The following is a 20431-nucleotide window of genomic DNA, read 5'->3' as shown; positions in this document are numbered from 1 at the left end:
GGCGCGGCTCAGGCGGGCCCTCTGGCGGGGGCCATCCATCCGGTCCAGGCGCGGCTCGGGCTTGCCCTCTGGTGGGGGCCATCCATCCGCTCCAGGCGCGGCTCGGGCGGGCCCTCTGGCGGGGGCCATCCATCCGCTCCAGGCGTGGCTCGGGCAGGCCCTCTGGCGGGGGCCATCCATCCGGTCCAGGCGCGGCTCAGGCGGGCCCTCTGGCGGGGGCCATACATCGGGTCCAGGTGCGGCTCTGGCGGGCCCTCTGGCAGGGGCCATCCATCCGGTCCAGACGCGGCTCGGGTGGGCCCTCTGGCGGGGGCCATCCATGTGGTCCAGGCTTGGGCGGGCCCTGTGGCGGGGGCCATCCATCTGGTCCAGGCTCGGGCGGGCCCTGTGGCAGGGGCCATCCATCTAGTCCAGGCTCGGGTGGGCCCTCTGGCGGGGGCCATCCATCTGGTCCAGGTTCGAGCGGGCCCTCTGGCGGGGGTCATCCATCTGGTCCAGGCGCGGCTCGGGCGGGCCCTCAGGCGGGGGCCATCCATCTGGTTCAGGCTCAGGCGGGCCCTCTGGCGGGGGCCATCCATCTGGTCCAGGCTCGGGCGAACCCTGTGGCGGCGGCCATCCATCTGGTCCAGGCACGACGCAGGTGGGCCCTCTGGCGGGGGCCATCCATCTGGTCCAGGTGCAGCTCAGGCGGGCCCTCTCGCGGGGGCCATCCATCCACTCCAGGCGCGGCTCTGACGGGCCCTCTGGTGGGGGCCATCCATCCGGTCCAGGCACGGCCAGGGCGGGCCCTCTGGCAGGGGCCATCCGGTCCAGGCGCGGCCAGGCTGGGGTGTGGCTCGGGCAGGCCCTCTGGCGGGGGCCATCCATCTGGTCCAGGCGCGGCTCGGGCGGGCCCTCTGGCAGCGGCCATCCATCCGGTCCAGGCGCGGGCAAGGCGGGCCCTATGGCAGGGGCCATCCATCCGGTCCAGGCGCGGCCAAGGTGGGCCCTCTGGCGGGGGCTATCCATCCGGTCCAGGCGCGGCCAGGGCGGGCCCTCTGGCGGGGGCCATCCAACCGGTCCAGGCGCGGCCAGGGTGGGCCCCCTGGCGGGGGCCATCCATCTGGTCCAGGCGCGGCCAGGGTGGGCCCTCTGGCGGGGGCCATCTATCCAGTCCAGGCGCAGCCAGGGCGGGCCCTCTGGCGCGGGTCATCCATCCGGTCCAGGCGCGGCCACGGCGGGCCCTCTGATTTTGTGCTCTAAATAAGCACTACGTGGTGCACCAGTACATTGATGATAATTAACATTGTGATTTGTTTTGTATAGCTAGTGTAAGCTCCTTTACACGGCTGAAGCTTGGGTGGTGCTTGAATTTGTAGTGTTACAGATGTATCGATATAAATACAGTTTTCTGTGAAAATGTTAAAACTTGTTTTGTTGTTTTTATTGCGCGTTCATATAGCAAAAATCTTCATTTCAGCGGCACAGCGTCTATTATATTATATATCTGCAATGTGGCTTGGAGCGAGGGGGTTCATATTGTATTTGGGGTGTTGATTGTTGTGCACTAGGACTGTCTTTTCTTAATCCCAGTCCGCTCCTGATTAGGGTACATTTCACATGGGGCAAAAATGCTACAGATATTTTGTGCAGACTTTCCACCTGGAGAATTCGCAGCATTTACAAAATAAGCCATATGGATGAGATTTTAATTAATCCCAACTACATTTATTAGTACGTCTAAAAGAAAAACTGTTTTGTTGCCCCTGGCAACCAATCACAGTGCAGCTTTTGTTTTGTATTCTGTCCTGGTAGAATGAAAGCTGCGCTGTGATTGGTTGCTAGGGGCAACTAAGACCTGTTTATCTTGTAGGCAGTTTCTTAAATCTGCCCCATAGTGTGGCAAGAAAATTGCTTGCAGGATATTTAAAATCGTAGCATGATGGCGGTTTGCTGCAGATTTCACTCTTTACAACCAAAAAGGTGAGATTTGCGACAAATGCCGAACTTCAAGACAAAATCCACAACCTCAAACTCTGATTTAAACATTTTCCATGAATTGATCACTTACGCTTCACGGTGGTCCCTCTCGCTGATGGTAATATCCATAATGGTGCTGCTCCTTCAGTCCCCCAATCACAGCACACTTGGCCCTTGGATATGTCTGCGTTGTGGCTCTTCTGACAGCTGGATATATTTCCTTGTATCTTCTGAAGGTCTTGCTGTTGCCTTTTCTTCCTTCATCTCTCTGGCGCTATTCCTCCTCTTCTAGCTTTCCTGGCTGTTACTGCCAAAATCCAACCCAGTCAGGTTCACTTCTTGTCAATGTCAGCAGCAGTTCTCATCTAGCTTCAAGATGGCGACTGACTCACCAACTGTAACTTATAACCTTCAAGCATTATGTCAGGCTCCTCTCACTCTAGGCTCCTCCCACTCCCAGCCCCGCCCACTTCAGCCCAGCGCTGTTCAGAGGTCTATCACTATTATGTCTTGGCCCAGAAGCACTGAATAAAAGGCCCATATCACCCCCTTACAATAGTAATAAAGAATGAAAATCTATATTATGTTGATGATCCAAAGGCTCTCGATAGTCCGGCCCCTCACATAATGTGTTTTTACTTGTTTTTCTGAATATGATCAGTGATCATTATTGGTTGAAATCGTACAACGCATTTTGTTTTTTTTTCAAAAAACAGATGTTTTTTAAGTGATTTTAATTTTATTTTAAATGTTTGGGGGGTTTTTTGCCCTTCAAACACACAAAGTCCACCCGGTTTGTTCTCCACCTCTGGCCGCGTTCACACTTGTCGCCTAAACTTGCTGACCTGCAGTCCTGCGTGGTTTTCAGTTGTAGTTAATGGCTGCACGATTTTCCAGGTAAACTGCTATATTCAGCTTTAAAGGCTGTTTTTCAGGTAAATGTCAGTTTATCCACAAAACTACCCAGTAATTATTTGCACCCCACACTGAACAGCGCGGCATGCGGATTTTAGCTGCAATTTTCCAATGTGAATAATGTAATTGAGATGCGATGATCAATATGTAGCTGCAGTTATCTGTGCAAAACTGCAAGATGGAGCTCCTATTGTTCCTTCTATATCCAAGCTGTAGTTTTTTTATTGGTACTATTTTGGGGTGGATACGGCTTTTGTGATCACTTTAAAAAAAAGGTTTTCTTTGAGTCAAAATTAATAAAATAAGCATTTTGGCTCTTATTTTTCTCTCCCTGCAGGTTAAACAGTGCTCAATGTATTATACTGGTGGTTACGCATGCAGTGATATCAAACGTGTGGTTTAACTTTAATTTTTTTTACCTCCTAATGACTAACTTATTTTTAATCTGACATCTGTCACTTAGTACGCTGATAACTTTTGAATGTTCAACAATAAATGCAGTCTTTTTATTAATGAAAATCAATATTTACTGAAAATTTAGAAAGTTGCAATTTTCAGACTGTTTTTCTCCTTCTAAGGGCTTATTCACATGAACGATATTCTCACATCAGTTTTTTTGCTATCTACTCTTTTTGAATGGATTCAATTACACAAACGATTTTTTTTTTTTTTTTCTTCAGAGCCCGTTCTATGTTTAGGCGTTCAGAACGCCTCCCTCATTGTTTTCAATGCAGTGGGACCTTAAAATACATCACATGGCAACTGCATGCCGTGAGATGTTTCCCACTGAAGGCAATGGGAAACTGTTGTGATCCTATCACGTGAGTGAGAATCGCAATTTCACAGAAGAGTTGAGGAAGTTTTCACGTTCCCTCTTAGATGTTTCACAGTCATTAAAGAAAAGCGCATCAGAAATTAGAACAGTTCACTGTTTGGGCACAGGGCCGGTTTAGAAGGGAAGGAGCGCTATTGGACTTTTGGAATGCAGATTTTGCTAGAATAATTTTTTGACCCCACTGTGTGTTGTGAATTTAGTTTTTATTTATTCCAATTTTTCCAGTAATATGTAGGTTTAGCCTCAGATTTATTTATTTTTTCTAGGGACAAAAGAAGAAGCACTCCACAATGTGTTACCCAAGTTATCCCGAGAACGGAAATGTCTGTCAGATGGACATAAACTGCTGTTTGGACACATAGTCAGGCTAATAAAATAGATGGCAGGCACAGAGTCCATATTCAAGTACCCAGGTGCCATAGCAACCCATTGGGCCTCTGTGATCACATCAGGTCTAATGGGTGACGGAGGGAGCACCCTTCCCCTATCAGCCCTTTATATGTTGTGGTTGTTGACCATAGCATGTGAAGTGTTAAACAGTGGGGATTGGAGGTCTCTCCATTCCTCGCTGTTTGAGCAAGTTCCAGGCTATTATCCAACAGCAGAGCACCCGCTCCCTCTGGCAGCTTCTGATGCAGCACTGTAAAAAGGCAATTGCATCAGAATAAAGCCCCTTAACAGGTGCTGAAAGATGTATGAGTGGTTGTTATGGGGTATTCCGCAACTTGTACTACTGATGACCTGTCATCAGGATTGATATCGATAGTTGCTTGGTGGAGCTCTGCTGCTCAGGATTCCCAGTGATCAGCTGATTCTGCGGCCCCCTATTGAGGCCAGATGTCTGCCTTTGTGGTCAGGGTTGGAAATATAATAGACAGCTTCACTCATAATGAAATCTTTAGGGGTAACTTGGTAACATAGTATGCTAAACTGAAAAAAGACAAATGTCCATCCAGTTTAGCTTGTTTCCACCACCCCTTGTTGATCCAGAGAAAGGCAGAAGCCTTCTACTACGCTTTCGACTCTGTCTGCAATGAGGAGCTGAAAGTGTAATAGAAGGCATTGTTCCTATTTATTTCAATAGGAGTTAAACTGTCTCTTACACTTCCAGCCCTGATCTCTGATGTGACTATTTGCCTCTGGTGCACTGACACTGGGCCAGAGGATCAGCTGATCAGCAGGGAGCCCCACCAAGCAACTATTCATGATCCAGTCTCAAGGATAGGTCATCAGTAGTAAGTCCCAGAATACAGCTTTAACATTGCCCTTCAAATACACCCTTCACATTACCTGAAAAGCAGTGTGGCAGCGTTCACACTTTGTGGTTTTTGTAGTGTTGGTGCCTGGTTTTGAATATTAGAATTCATATTTATCATGTGTATTCCATAATACACGGGCGGTCTCTCTGGCGGAGGCTCCAGCGACGGGCAGTCTCTCTGGCGGAGGCTGTGTGTGGTAAACAATAAATAAATTTTTTAATAAAAGGGTGCCCGCTGTGCGATTGGCCATGTGTGGTGACCTGTATTTCAAGTGTTGGTGTTAATATTTCCTCCAGCGTATGACCCACCTAATACATGAGTAGGCACACGACTCTTCATATATTAGGTGCATCTCGGATTCTCCATGCACATATTCAGAAATGTATGCAGGATCCGATCTGGTGTTCATTTCTGGTATAGTTTACACAAGCGTATACATAAATCTGTCTATCGGTGGTAGCAATGCCCCTTTCTGACAAGCCACACCCTGTGGTTAAAAAATAAATATTAGCAGACTGTGACGGAAAGCGGAAAAGTCGCACATTTTTGCACAGATCCCCACATGTGCAAAAATTTTCTCCTTTTTTGTGAGAAACTGGCGTGTAATCTTCTATGAATGTCCCTTAGGGCTTAGTCGGATGGGTGTTTTTAACGTGCAATTTGTTTTTTGTGCGCAGAACGCCAACGCACTAAAATTTGCATGACCAAAGCGGGCAGCACGCAGAAAAAACTCACTTGGCTGCATTTTTCCACACACAGTGCGCTGCCCGCTTGGACGTGAAATCCCTGGATGCTGTCACAACTAGGGGTTTCACTTTCAGTCAATGGGCCTGGCGGCAGCAGTGGCGGCACCATTGACATACAGAGAACATCGCGATCCACCAGTGACAATGGGACTCCCCGCGGAGATGAAGAAATCCTCTGCCACAGCTGTCACAGCTATAGCAGAAGATCGCGATGTTCTCCCATTGAATTTAATAGAGCCGGCGCTACAGCTGGCTCCATTAAAAGCAATGGGCTGCCAGCAAGCCCAGGGATTTTGGGGGAAGGGCTTTAAATATAAGCCCTTCCCTGAAAATCATCCCTAAAATGTGTAAAAAACAAAAAGAATTCTGCATTCAGCTGTTCCCTGCTGCTTCTGCATCCAGCTGTTTCACCCGCTCAGAACGCCCAGCTATTATATAGCCGATTGCTCTGAGTGGAGGATGCAGAAGACAAGCTGTTTTCTGCACAGAGCGCCCAGCTGTTACACAGCCAAGCGCTCTGTGCGGGGTATGGAGAACGCAGCTGGACAGCTGCATTCTTCATATCCCACCTGTCATCAGCTGGCATCAGGGAGCAGGATACAGCTGAAACAATAGTATCAGCTGTATCCCGCTGTGAATCCCTGATAAGGCTCATTGTTGCCTTTCAGCACGCTGCAAGACAACACGACTTAACTAAAACTGCACGATGTAAGTGCAGTTACACACAACGGTTATTGCTCAAAAGATGGCTTTGAGAGATAATCGTTGTCTAAATTGGTCCATATTACAGTGCTGTATGGGGAGGTGCCAGGAGGAACATGGTGGATGCACAGCAGTTTGAAAAAAATCAAATTTTTGGACGGATTGTGGTCACCTTGGGAGAGTCAAAAAATGTGGGGTTTTTTTTGTTGTTGTTTTTTTACTTTTCTGCATCTCCACGCTCGTTTCAAACTGCTTCGCACATGCTCTCCCGTAGAAGCCTATGGGATTGTGCTCGCACAGCGGTCTAAAAAGGGACAAATTGTTGGACCGCGTTCGAACTTCACTAGTAGCAGGTGAGTATAAAAAAATACCCCCCCCCCCCCCGACTCCCTTTACGGTGCTGTTCAGAGTTGACAAGTTCCTTTTTAAAGCAAGAGAGGGAGCGAAGGACAACCTGATTCTTTTCTTTCCATGCTTACAGATATCACAGCTTGTCGAGCAGAGACCCTCAACAACCCACAAAGCAGTTGTGCCCGAAGACAAGACACAAGTGGCCAGACAGATGGTGCTGGACATTGTTAGCAGACTCTAGGACTTTCTGAAGGTAAAACACTCTGAAATGCCTTTCTTCGCCATGTAGTTGGGAGGCTCCCTGGGTAATGGCCTCCCCATTACCAGTTTAGACCAGGCTGACGATTGCTGCCTCTAATACTTGAACCGGATCTGTGGACTTTCATACCAGGGCCGGAAACAATTCTCAATGACCCTCTATGTTGGATAATTAAAAGGGTTAATCTGGAGTATACGGTCCAGGGGAGTAGTCCATGGGACAGGTATATGTTGGGGGGCTACCTTACTACCAGGATAATCATGAAATCCTTGTACAAGACCATCACAGCATCCATTAAGTGGCCGTCAATCGGGACAGTCCTCAAGTGCAATATTTAGCCATTTGTTGCCGCTCATGACCTTAGACTTGAGGTTGTCCATTAAGACTTCCAAGTGATGATCAATGTCTTCCCAATGGCTGAAACTAGAGATGAGCGAGCGTATTCGCTAAGGCAAACTACTCGAGCGTGTAGTGCCTTATGCGAGTACCTGCCCGCCCGTCCCTAAAGATTTGGGTGCCGGCTAGGGGAGAGCGCCAAGTTGCGGGAGTGAGCAGGGGGGAGAGAGTGAGAGAGAGATCTATCGCCCCCCCCCCTCCCCTTCCATCCACCCCATTCCTCCCCGATCTCCCCGCCGGCACCCGAATCTTTAGAGATGAGCGGGCAGGTACTCGCATAAATCACTACTCGCTCGAGTAGTTTTCCTTAGCGAGTACGCTCGCTCAGCTCTAGCTGAAACCAAAGACATTGTCCTGCTGGCATACGCCAACTCTACCACCCCGTCCAAAAAGCTCTGGCAAATGAGCTATCACTGCAAGGAGATTTTCCGCCTCTAGGCGCAGGACTGCAACGATTCTGGTATTTGGCAGAAGTTCTTACACATATTAAGGAGTATCTGCCAGCATCGCGCAGAACTTGGCCAACTGTCTTCAACCCATCTAAATATTGTCCTTCTCCATGTCACTGACAACTCTTCTGATTGATCAGAGTCTAGTATGGCCGACCGCTTCCTGCAGTTCATAGAGGCGCTCATCCGGTATCTGGGCAGCTGGACCCTTCCTTGCTATTTTGTTTTAAATGGTTTTTATTAAACTCTTTTCCCTTTACAAGGGTAAGTTGGTAATACATTTGTTTTACAGGGACATTTTGCATATGATAGGGCAGTAGCAGATGGTGTCAGATATTTCTGAAAATTATTCAGTGTAACCCATCCAATCCACATTTTACGCCGACATTCAAAACATCTTCCCACATAGCTTTCCTTAGGGATATATTTATTGGGGGAGGGGCGGAGAGGGGAGGAAAGAACGGGGTAGGGGATAACCACAGAGGCTTTTAACTAGGCCTCTGGTAACCAATAACAATTAACCTGTCTGATGCCAAAATGATCCTTAGTAGAGATGAGCGAATATACTCGTTTCGAGTAATTACTCGATTGAGCATCGCTATTTTCGAGTACTTCCGTACTCGGGTGAAAAGATTCGGGGGGCGCCGGGGGGCGGCGTGGCGGAGCGGGGAACAGGGGGGAACTCGAGTGAAAAAGGGGCGTGTCCGAGTACGTTCGCTTATCTCTAATCCTTAGGTATATTTCAGGTTTTGTCTTCTCACTATTATCTCGTGACGCACAGGTCTCCCGTCCCACCTCACAGAACACTCCTATGCGGTAATGATTGGCGGGTCCCCTACTATCACTCGCTCCATTTACCAGCAAGTCAGTTTAAAGGATTCCTTAATGGCTTATTTTACCTGACGAGCCAATATCTCAATGAAGCTTTTCCATATTTGAGAAGTTTTGAACATGTGATTCTTTTGCTAAGGTTGTCTCTACCCAGTCCATACGCATGAGAAAAGATAGTTTCTCCATAAAAAGCCAAAAGGACTGGGGGCATCAACCTGAGTGACGCTCCCTTAACCATATAACAAAAACTTACCCAGAAACTTCTTGTTGTGTAAATGTGGGGTAGGCCACAGCTTTTATTAAAGATTTAACCTCTACTAACTCTTAACTATTTTAACTCCATAACCCTTCCCATGCTACAACCCGCTTAACTTTAACTCATTTTAACTTTAACTGTTCCACCGGACGTCTGTAAGCCCGCTTTCCTTGGGCTTGTAAACCTTCCTCTTATCCAGCATGGAAAGTTCAAGCCACACGGCATGCGCCGTATCGCCTACGGCGCATTCCGCCCCACCCCACGGACCCGAGCTAATGCGGCTTCCACGCCATCCTGCAGTCCTGACAGGAATGTGTCCAAACCCACGTCATTCAGGTGTACTCCATCATCTCTCAGCGCACCTCTCTCTCTGTCCTCCAACTCCCAGTGGCGTATAGCAATCCCTCCCAGGGATTGTACAAACTTAGATATCCTCTGGTTAACCACCTTTCGTACATTTTCGATCGCTTCGGGGTTTTTGGCTCCCTTCCAACATCTCCTGGCGATAATGTCCGACCAAACCAGAACGGATTCTTGAAAGCATTCCCTGAATCGGAGCATGTCCTGTTTTATTAAGACGAGTAAGTCGCCCATTTTCACTTTGCCTAGGTCGTTCCCCCCAGCGTGCATGACCAGAATGACTCTCCGGGGGGTCCACCTGCTAATTTCCGTCACGATCTGCAGCAACCTAGGCCATTGTAGACCTCGAATTCCATGCCAGTTTACCACCGTATCCGTCATTCCTAAGCTCCTTCCTAATGGCCGAGTTGCTGCCCTCTATTCCGCCCAATACAGGAAGGAATGACCGATAATCCAGACTTTCCATGGTTCAGCTGAAACACAGAAAAACAAAGAAAAAACCCCGTACCAACCAAACCGAAACACGCCATAACATGGCCAAACTAATAACACCTTCATGTTCTTATAATATTAAGTCCGGTCTAATGTATGATTTATAGGCCTGCGACTTCCATCTACCCAGCCGTTTTAATTCCTCTTCCTGCATACCATGTGCTTCTGCCATGGTTGCCGCGCCTATTCTGAACGAATGCGTCCCGAACTCGGACGCATCCAAACCTGCTTTACGTAGAGCTGAACGAAAAACCGCCGTAAACTGGAACCGTGTAAGGGGAACACCCGCGGAGTGTACAAAAAATTGGTCACAAATATTACGCGAGCTCATATAAGACCGTACCGTGCTTACCGGGCACCACTTGGAGCCCAGGCTGTTAACGGCTATCCACTCGCCTCTGCCATAAATGTCCGTTTTGGACTTTCTGATACATATTCGCAACGACTCTCCCGAGCAAATTACGTCGTTGTGTCGCAATCCGCCAGCTTTATTTTTACTTGCCGGAACCAGCTCTCCAATCCGTATTGCCGCAAAAAACGCCACCAAAAAAGCCGCTCTGAATAGTAATGCTTCCGATCATACGCTTTCCAACAACTCTAATAGCTTAATTAACAGGGAAAACGTAATGGGCCGTCGTCTATCGATGTGCGTCTTATCTTTTTTCCAACCGCGTATTATTTGTCGAAAAATAAACTCCTTCGTGACATCCGCCTTTCCATGTAGTTTTAACAAGAAAGCTACTCCCGATAGATGTTTTTTAGCTGCTCCGACCGACAGGCACTTATTCCGTAAAACTAACAACATATCCAAAGTGGCCGCTCGTGCCCTTTCACCCTCGATCACGCAGCCTCCTGCCAATGATAACCAATCCAACCAAATGGAATTGTAACTCTTCCAGGTCGCACACGTGACCGATGCCTCCACCAGCTTCATCAACTCTGCTCTGCCAGACTCCCTAAGTGAGGAGGGTATCGTACCCCCTCGGCCTCCGCCTGTGGGTGCCGCTCCCTGAACGCCTCCATCTGTGAACGAGAGAGTGCGTCAGCCGCTCCATTGTCACATCCCGGAACATGCCTGGCTCGCAAATAGATATTGTTTTGCAGGCACCTCAAAACCACATGTCTCAACAAAGCCAATACGGGTGGAGAAGCCGAGGACTGTTTATTGATAGTATGAACCACAGCCACGTTATCCGACCAGAAACAAACTTTACAGTCCTGAAGTTCCGAATTCCATAATTCCAACGCTACCACCAACGGAAAAAATTCCAATAGTGTAATATCTTTGGTCCATTTCCTATCCAACCAACTCTGAGGCCAGGGTTCCCTGCACCAATGGTTGTTAAAGATAACCCCAAAACCTCCCGCTCCGGCCGCATCCGCGAACAAGCAGATGTTGCTACCCGACACCTCCTCCATCGGGCACATAACTTGCCCGTTGAAGGATTGCAGAAACACTTTCCAAATATGTAGGTCTGCTCTCATCCCCTGTGTTACACGAACTAAATGATGGGGTTCCCGTACCCCCGCCATAGCTAACGTCAGTCTTCTCGAGAAGACCCGCCCCATGGGGATAACTTTACATGCGAAATTGAGCAGGCCTGCCAGCCTCTGAATCTGACGCAAGGTGACCTTCTTGCAACTGGCAACCTCAATGACCGCCTGGCGCAACCGGGCTACTTTTTCCAACGGTAGTCTAAACATCATATCCTCAGAGTCAATCTCGATTCCAAGGAAGGTGATCCGGGTTACAGGGCCCACTGTTTTTTCTTCTGATAACGGGACCCCCACCCGCCGCATGAGGGACTGGAAAGTTTTAAGCAAGAAAGCGCAATCACCTGAGTTCCCGAGCCCACGAACAAAAAATCATCTAAATAATGTATCACCGATGAGATGCCCATCTCATACTTGAGTAACCACTCCAAAAGAGAACTAAACAATTCGAAATAATAGCATGAAATTGAGCATCCCATCGGCAGACACATGTCTATAAAAAATTGATTGTCAACCCAACACCCAAGGAGGTGGAAACAATCGGGGTGCACTGGCAACAAGCGGAAAGCGGACTCAATGTCCGTCTTTGCTAGCTGAGCTCTCTTACCCGCCGCCCTGACCAAACAAACCGCGCAGTCAAACGACGTATACGAGACCGTTGCCTGTTCTTTTGATATGCCGTTGTTAACTGAATCTCCGGCTGGGAAGGATAGGTGGTGAATTAAACAGAATTTCCCAGTTTCTTTTTGGGGTACTAGACCCAATGGAGACACCCGCAAATTCGTCAAAGGCGGTACCTCGAAAGGGCCGGCCATGCGGCCCAGCTCCACTTCTTTAATCAATTTTTCTTTTGCTAATTGGATATTATCTAATGCCGATTTTAAGTTGGGGGCGAACATAGACGCGGGGATGAACACAAACGAAATAACAAAACCTTCCGAAAAACCGCACTTAAGAATTTTTGCCGCCTGTTTCATGTGGTATTTGTCTAACCACAGATCCAGGACCCGGCTTCTCACTGGGGTTCGGCGCTCCACCGGCACCGCCCACTGTGGCAGATGCTCTTTGTTTCTTGAAGCAGTGAATTGCTGCATGCTGGCCCCCGCAAACCGAACATTCATGTCAGAATTTGCAGGTAGCGTAAAACCTGCAATGGCCCTCATTGTAAAGCCAACAAGAGCCATTGGGTCTCTGAGCTGCCGCGGGGGGCTGTTGCCCGCCTCCTGCGGCTCCGGTAGGAAAGGACGCTCTGGCGGGCCGTTGCGCCAGAATAAGCTGGATCCACACATCAGTTGCTTTTGTGGCCCAGCTTATGTGGCTCATTCCCGATACCCGCCGTCTGAAGTCTTCATCATAGCGCCACCAAGCTGACCCACCGTGCAGCTTGTAGGCGCTGTAGATGGTGTTTAAATAAACCATCAACTCCGGTCCTTTACTCGGCTGATGCTGACACACTACGTGACCCAAAACCAGATAAGCTTGAAGCCAGTTCCCGAACGTTTTAGCGATTTTTGGTTTTTTCTCCGCTCCACGTTCGGACAACCGTTCTTTGTCTACCATAACATGGTCCGCTGAAAGCAAGGACCAAATATCCACATATAAGCCTTTTTTGATCTTTTCCGTAATATCATCAGCCAAACCTACCCCCAGAGGGGCAACACCGCAAAACATAGAATCGGCATATCTTAAACCTTCCGTTGGGTCACCATCTGTACACAACGTTGAGCTTCCAGACACATTACTCACAGGCGGGCCTCTGCCCCTGGTGAACCACAGGACACTAAAAGCCCTTCTTGCGGATCCACCTTGCTCAACAATGACTTTAACACCGTGACCAAATCCTGTTTATCCGCGCCCCTCACGGGATCCATCACCTTACACCAAGCATTATGCAATGATGACTCACCAGCTCGACCGACCTCCGGCGATGCCAAGGGTGATGTCCTTGCTGTCTCCCTCCTCCGGATCCTGTGCTCGGGCGTGGGCTGCCGACTGACTGTTCGCGTAGCCTCCTGCGCCCTTTGCGGTTGTGCCAGGCTGGTGTCTGCTTGACCGTCCCTGCGAAAGGCCTTGATTCCTGTTGCTCCTGTGGTCTTTTCCGCGTTGCATAGATCGTGAGTTAAGCGGCTGACGCTGATCTTCTGAGCACCGTATCTCTTCCTCTGAGCTGCTCCCATCTGCCCTGCTGACTCCTCGCACCCTGCAGCTGCTGCTACTAGAAGCTCAGCTTGCCTGCTCTATCTGCCTGGAACGCCTGGCCTCCTGTCTTAGCGCTCTGGTTCTATCCCTCTGCCTACGCCTGGCGCCCTGACCTTGGCGGCTACTGCTAGCGCGATTATCCGACGTTTGGGACAAATAACCCAGAGTTTCTTGCAGCAGTGGGTCAAGGTATCGTGGATTAACAAAACAACGGCGCTGTATGGCAGTAGTGGGTGGTGGGAATTGTGAAGCGTGTCCGCTTGTCATCTGGGTAGGGTGTACCGCAGCCTGCTGGCTGCGAAATTGAGAAGCTTCAGCTCTATTCCCAGGGTAATAATCGGCCCGGTTGCGCCTATGGCCCGGGCGGCTAGATGTGTGGGGCTCAGGGGTCGGGCTGCGGGACCCCGAGAATGAGCTAGCCCCCCCTCGTTGGCTCCTCAGTGGGGTTAATGCAGCGGGGCCAGGGCTGCTTGCAGCGCTGCTGGTGGGGGTGCTAAAGGGGGCCGCCGCCTGTGGTATATTTCCCCCCTGACTTGTACCCCCCCCCCCCCCACGCTGCTCCCTCGCTCGCCTACTCTGTGCATCGCCGCGCTCTACTTCTATGTGACGGCGCGGTGATCCGACATCTTGGTGGGGTACGCGCCCTCCCCGCGTGTTCCCTCTCTCTTCTCCGTCTCTCCTTGGCTCACCTCTCCCTCTCTGCGACGTCCTGCGCCCGGATGCGCGCTGCTCTGACGGTGCGGAGCTTGCTGCAGCTGTTGCTGACGGCCAATTGTCTTTTTTCTGCGCCCGCTCGCCGGCGGTGAGCGCTGCCTCATGGCGGGCCGCTTTCCCGCCACCCGATTTGAATCCGGCGCCATTTTTCCTCTGGTGCTCGCGGCTCCCGCCGCTCCTTCTTCTCCCCGGCTGGTTCGTTGTCTGCGGCGTTTGGTCGCTGGGCTCGGGCTGAGCCTCGCCGGAGGCTGCTTCCTCCGTTGTGGTCTTCCCCGCGACTGCTCTTCGGCTTCCGGCGGCACTTTGTGGCTCTGCTCCGCTGCGTTCCGGGTCCCTCTGGCTCCGCCGCTCCCGCAGCCGTCCTGCAGCTCGACAGCAGTTCTTCTAGCCAGCCGGTGCCGTCCTGCATGACCGCCGCCTGGATCCGAGCCATCAGGTCCTCCATCTTACTTCTCTTCTTCGCTTGTCCTCCGTCTCTCTTCTTGCAAAACTTCCCGATGTATCTCCCGTCCTCCGCTGGTCAGTCGCTTGCTTCTGTTCTTTCTCTTCTTCTCTCTTCTTCTCTTGCCTTCGGTTACAGTCGGTCTCGTCTTGCCTGGCTCTGTCCTCTCTCTTCCACGCTTCTTCTCTTTCTGTTCTTCTTCCTGTCTTCTTCCTTCTTCTTCCGTTCCTAACTCCTCCCCCCATCTAGCTCGCTATTACCATTTTAAGCTCCGCCCCCAGTCCCATGCAGCTGCGTTATGCACTGTGCTGCATACGAGGAGGGGGAAATGCGTTAACCACAGCCATAGCTACCATGTGTAATAGTTTTCGGCTACCTGATGTGCATCTCGTCTCATCTTGGTTAACCCCATAGTGTCTTCATGTCCTGGCCTGCTGGGCTTTAATCCCCAAGGACGTAAAAACATGCATCCTCTGGGGATTAAAACCCTGCAGGCTCTGGATGTGACAGCTCCATGCTGCCTGTTACCGGAGGTGCCCTTATGGAGGATCTGATTGGTAAGAGGAGCTGAGAATCCTCACCCCTGTCCTCCGCAATGTCCTGCAGGACCTGATGCCGGCGTCTGCGCATGCGCGCCAGACGTCATTACGTCACGTGCAGAGGGCCGGGAGACACGGAAAATTTAAAAACTGAGCAAAGGATGCGGTTCCCGATCACTGCTATCCAATGGATAAAAGCGATCATGTAAAAGTTTTTTTAAAAGTGTTAAAAAACGTTTTTCATATCCGTGAGGAGAGATGAAATTAGGTACCTAAGGCCCCAGACCTTACCCCGGCTTTTGCGCACGTGCCTGTCGCCAAAATGGTGGATGCATGCACAAAAGCCGCAGATTGCCAAATCTCCTTGCACCTGGCTATTAAATGTAGCCGAGAGCCTGGAGATCTCACAGGGGGCCGCAGTATGCGGTTCTTGGTCACGTGATCGCCATTATCCAATGGATAACGGTGATCATGTAATAGTAAATAAAAGCTAAAGTTTCACTTTCCGTCATGGATCCAAACCATGAGGGGAGGTGAAATTACTTGCCTAAGGCCTGCAGTGATGTCCCCCAATGGGATCCTTATCTATGGAACTTTGGCGCCCATCCCCAAAATTGCAGACACGAGCAGAAGCTGCGGAGCATCCAATGGAAATGGCGATCACGTAAAAGTTAAAAGACAGTTAAAGTTTGATGCTCCATTCAGTTTGGGCCCAGTTGTGCATTTAGAAAAAAGATTAGGGCCACAATGGGTATGTTTCTGAACACAAGACAAATGGGGGTATCCATTTTGGGGTGAAAGTCTTCATTCATATGTATGCTGTACAAAAAAAACTTTTTTTAAATGACACAATTGCCAAAAACAAAAATTATAATTTTTTTTCCTTCTGCTTTGCTTAGATTCATTCAAAAACTGTGAGGGCAAAATACTCAGTAGACCCCTAGATAAATTTGACAAGGGGTCTAGTTTTCAAAATGGGGTCATTTGTGGGGTTTCTCTGTCGTTTTGCCGGCTCAAGGTGTCTACAAGTGAGCAATGGGGGGCCTAAAATGTCTTCAAGCAAAATGTCTGTTCTGAAAGCCACCTGCTGCCCCTTTCGGCTTGGGCCCTGTTGTGCATACAGACAGACGATTAGGGCAACAATGGGTATGTTTATGAACACAGGACAAATGGGGGTATCCATTTTGGGGTGCAAATCCTCATTTTCACGTGTACTATAGAAAAATTCCTGTCTTTAAAATGACATATTTGAAAAAACATGACATTTTATTTTTTCTCCTCTAAATTGCATTAATTCCTGAAAAGAAACTGCGGGGTCAAAATACTAATGACATCCCTCAGTGAATACATTAAGTGGTGTAGTTTTTAAAGTGGGGTCATTTCTGGGGGTATCTATCATTCTGACACCTATGAGCCTTTGCAATCTTGGCTTGGTGCAGGAAAACAGTGTTCCTCAAAATGTTAGGTAATGTTAAATTTGTACATCTCATAAATGGTTAAAAAAACAAGTTTTTCCAATGTACGTCCAGAATAAATTAAACAGATGGAAATATATATCTTATCAAAAATGTCTATTATGTTTGCACATATTTGAGATATTGTAGTTGAAATGTGAAAAAATGATGCGTTTTTTTTAACATTTTCCCAGTTTTGACATTTTTAACAAATATACACAAATTCTATGGGGTTAATGTGTCCAAAAATTGCCCATATTGGGTTAAAAGGACAGGCTGATGTTAGATCTGCGGTAGTGAATCTAATACACTCTGGTCCAAAAGGTTTGAACAGGGCAATCCCAGACAATGGCAGGGACCCACCCCGCCTTCCGGCAGCGAAAACCACTATCCGTGAATACTCCCATTCTGAATCCCCTGAGGGGGTTAATGCATGCCCTGTGGTATATCTATAAGGTCATCTCTACGTATGGGCTTGAGGGGAGAGCACACAAGCTATATTTCAAGGCCTTTAGTAACTGTGGTATTGTTTAAATCCCAGATATCCATGGTCCATTTGATAATTGCCGCTGGAGAGGAAGTGTAATCTATGGGCGTTGAAGGAGTTTGTATATATTTGTTGTATGTTTCCTCATGTGCGACGTATGGCCCAAGTAAGTGTTATCAGGCAATGATCCCTCCCATGGCCGAATGTTAGCAAGCAATTTATCAATGTAACTTATGGCTTGTAGGTATGAAAAGAAAGTGATATGGATTTGCGGATATTTTTCTTGTAGTTCTAGAAGGGTTAATATCTTTTCTGGGTTTTTTTTGCAGTAAGCAGCTGATGTTATGTATTCCTCCAGCCCTCCATCGTGGCAATTATCCCCAAGATCCGTGGCTTTGGAAACTTAGGTTATTTAGTAATGCTAAGAAGGTGGAATAGTTTGGGTGTGAAGAACTCACTTTTTGTAGCTTTTGCCATACCTTTCAAGTGTAGTGTCCCAGAACAACATCCTGGTCCCCTCCATAATTGTCATACATGTTCTGTCTTACATTTTAACAGTCTTTTGTCACGGGTGACGACGCCGTTCCTTCCTCTGCTGTGAATCCGGATGATGAAATACATGGTCTACGCACACAGGGAACTTTTAAAATGATGAAATACATGGTCCACGCACACAGGGAACTTTTAAATAGCAAAACCAGGAACGGTCGGCAGTGCTCGTTTACTTGAGGAACTATTTAAAGTCAAACTGTAGTGGCCCAGAACACCATCCTGGTCCCCTCTATAAATGTCATACATGATTTGCCCCATGTGGATGCACTGTGCAAAGTTGTCATGTCATTTTCTTTAAGTGTGTTGCACAGCTGCAGCGTCTGAGGGGTTAACTCCCATAAAAACATTGCCCGTCAGCTCTAGCTCAAGTGAGGTTATAAAAGTGAGTGTTTGAGAGCGGGAAAAGGTCTGTCTTCTTCAATCTGTGTTAGAGTAGGGTTCTATCTTGCCTGCTGTAGGGTGCTAACACAGAGCCGCATGGAAGCACCTTTAGCTTCTATGTCGGTGAAGATGGAGGAAAAAGAGTGACTAGCCATAACGTCTGGAGAGTGGATGTGAGAGGAGTGAGTCTCTTTCAGAGAGAGAGCGCACTACCCCAGTTTACTGAAAACAGGTACCCATTCACATCACAGGCATCTTTTTGCTGTGCGGCCATCCGTCAATAGGATCACCGCACAGAGGTACATAACTGTGACACCCATGCGGCTGTTGTGCGGGAGGCATCTAGGCTAAGCCATTCTTCTGAATAATTTTGTCCGCCAGAGTGTATCCTTCCTACCTCTGAGCTCTAGCCTGTAATTTCTGCAAGTGAATGATACCTGTAACTACCTGTTTTATTCAAGTTTATTCAAGTAAAGTTTTACCGGGCCTCAACCGTATCTGAGGTACTACACACAATCTCTGTGTTATTACTCTGCCACATTGAATAATGGTGTGTGGGAATGGTAGTGTCACAATGTGATATCTACTACAACCCCCCTCATCCCCCATTATTAGCACTCCCAGCCAAAAGGAATGCGAAGCCCGGCCGGCAATCTACACTAGCCTTGGCAGCGTGTCATCCCTCCAGGACCAGAGCATGGTGAGTGCCACCATGACACGTCAGCATTTCACCCTCCCAGCTCTTCACGTTAGCCAGGTGCCCAGAGTCTCCCCTCTGGGATGTTGCACATGCTGACCCTCCCGTGCTATTTTAACAAAGAAGTCAATTTATTCTTGCGTCTGATGGAGGAGGGGATCAGATTTGGACTGTATCAGATTTTGTCCGATCCCAGCTCCTTGCTGAGAAAATGAGGTTGTTTGGAGCCAACTGACGGGCGCCACCGGGCACTTAATGCTGAGTGCGTTCTGCCAGAGTTCTCTACAGAATCACTCTTGCCATTATATAATGAAAAGGTCTGCAACTTCTAATATACTTGTGTATCCCTTGCTGACAATTTTCAAAATCTCTGCTTGCTATCAGTGAATGCAAACACGAGAAGTTGAAAACGTATCCTGCTCACACAGCTGCACTGCTCACTAGAAGGGAGAGCTCTGATACATTGTAACATGCCAGGAACAGCATATGATCAAGGGCAGCTTTATAGCCTTAAGAGGTATTATTGTACCTGGTCACCACTGCCAGAGGACACGACGAGCAATACTGCAAGTGGGGAGGATGACCGCGGCAACAGTCGGAGCAGCGGAGGACAGCAGCATCTGTACTGCTTTTTGCCTGCCCTATAGGGTTAGAGGTTAGTTTTCCTATTAGGCTTACATTTATAGCTGTAAAGACTTCTGCATTTATAGCTAATGCCTAACTGGAAAACTAATCCCTAACCCTCCAGGGCAGCCAAAAGCAGTACAGAGGCTGCAGCTAGGACCTTCAAGGACCTTACAGAAGTCACCCAATCTGGAGCTACGGGTGTGACGGGCGTTCCTCCATCCAAGCCCTGTCAAACCCCTAGCTTCCTGGTGGTGACAAGATACAATAATACTGTCTTGACATGTAAACAATATTTCCATTTGCCGACAGCAAGCAAAGATCTTGAATATTTAAAATTGAAATGCAAACTATGTTAGAAAGTCGCTGAACTTTTCCTTACCCTGTGCTTTACTTGGAGCGGGCTTCTCCAGGAACATTCAAAAAAGTTAGTTGATGGCCTTGTTTGTAGATTTTGTGTCTTCATGGAAACATCTAACCATCAGACCAAATATTAAAGGAGAGCATGTCCCGTTCAAGCTGAACTGAAATCCGTCGTTTGGCAGAAAACTGGAGGATGGGCACATTTACATGAAACGATTTTTGCTCAAAAGATGGCTTTTGAGCGAATTTTCAGCGATAATCATTGCGTCTAAATGGACCTTACCACTCCCAACTTTCTTAGCCTTCGATATTGAGAAGGCATTTAATTCCTTTTCGTGGGACTATTTATTCTATGTATTGCAACAAATGAGGTTTGGGGAGGCATTCATACGAGCCCTTAGGTCCCTCTAGGACTCCCACTCCTTCTACGCTTTTAAAAAAACAGGTGAACAGCGTCTTGTGCTTAGGAACCTGGTATCCAGCGGGGGTCCCTCAAAAGAGTACTGCCCGCCAGCACCTCTTGTCCCGCTTTGCCGTGTATAATATACAGCCACACTTGGATCCCGTCCTGATCTAGGTAGTCCGTAGAGACGACCAGGAGAATATGTACCCTATTCCCTAGAGCGCATATAGGCAGCTCGAGGTAAAAGAAAAAAGTTCCCCACGGTCGATGGA

The 20431-nt window shown here is 48.5% G+C and overlaps 1 pseudogene; it reads left to right on the top strand.

The window, feature by feature from the left end:
• The first annotated feature begins 1978 nt into the window (after positions 1-1978).
• LOC136571793 (mitochondrial dynamics protein MID49-like) lies at positions 1979-18984 on the top strand (annotated as a pseudogene).
• Positions 18985-20431: the final 1447 nt, after the last annotated feature.

This window comes from Eleutherodactylus coqui, chromosome 6 (assembly GCF_035609145.1).
Source record: "Eleutherodactylus coqui strain aEleCoq1 chromosome 6, aEleCoq1.hap1, whole genome shotgun sequence".
NCBI classification, from domain to species: Eukaryota; Metazoa; Chordata; class Amphibia; order Anura; family Eleutherodactylidae; genus Eleutherodactylus; species Eleutherodactylus coqui.
The sequence above is the reverse complement of the archived record's forward strand: the minus strand, read 5'-3'. Positions and strand labels throughout refer to the sequence as shown.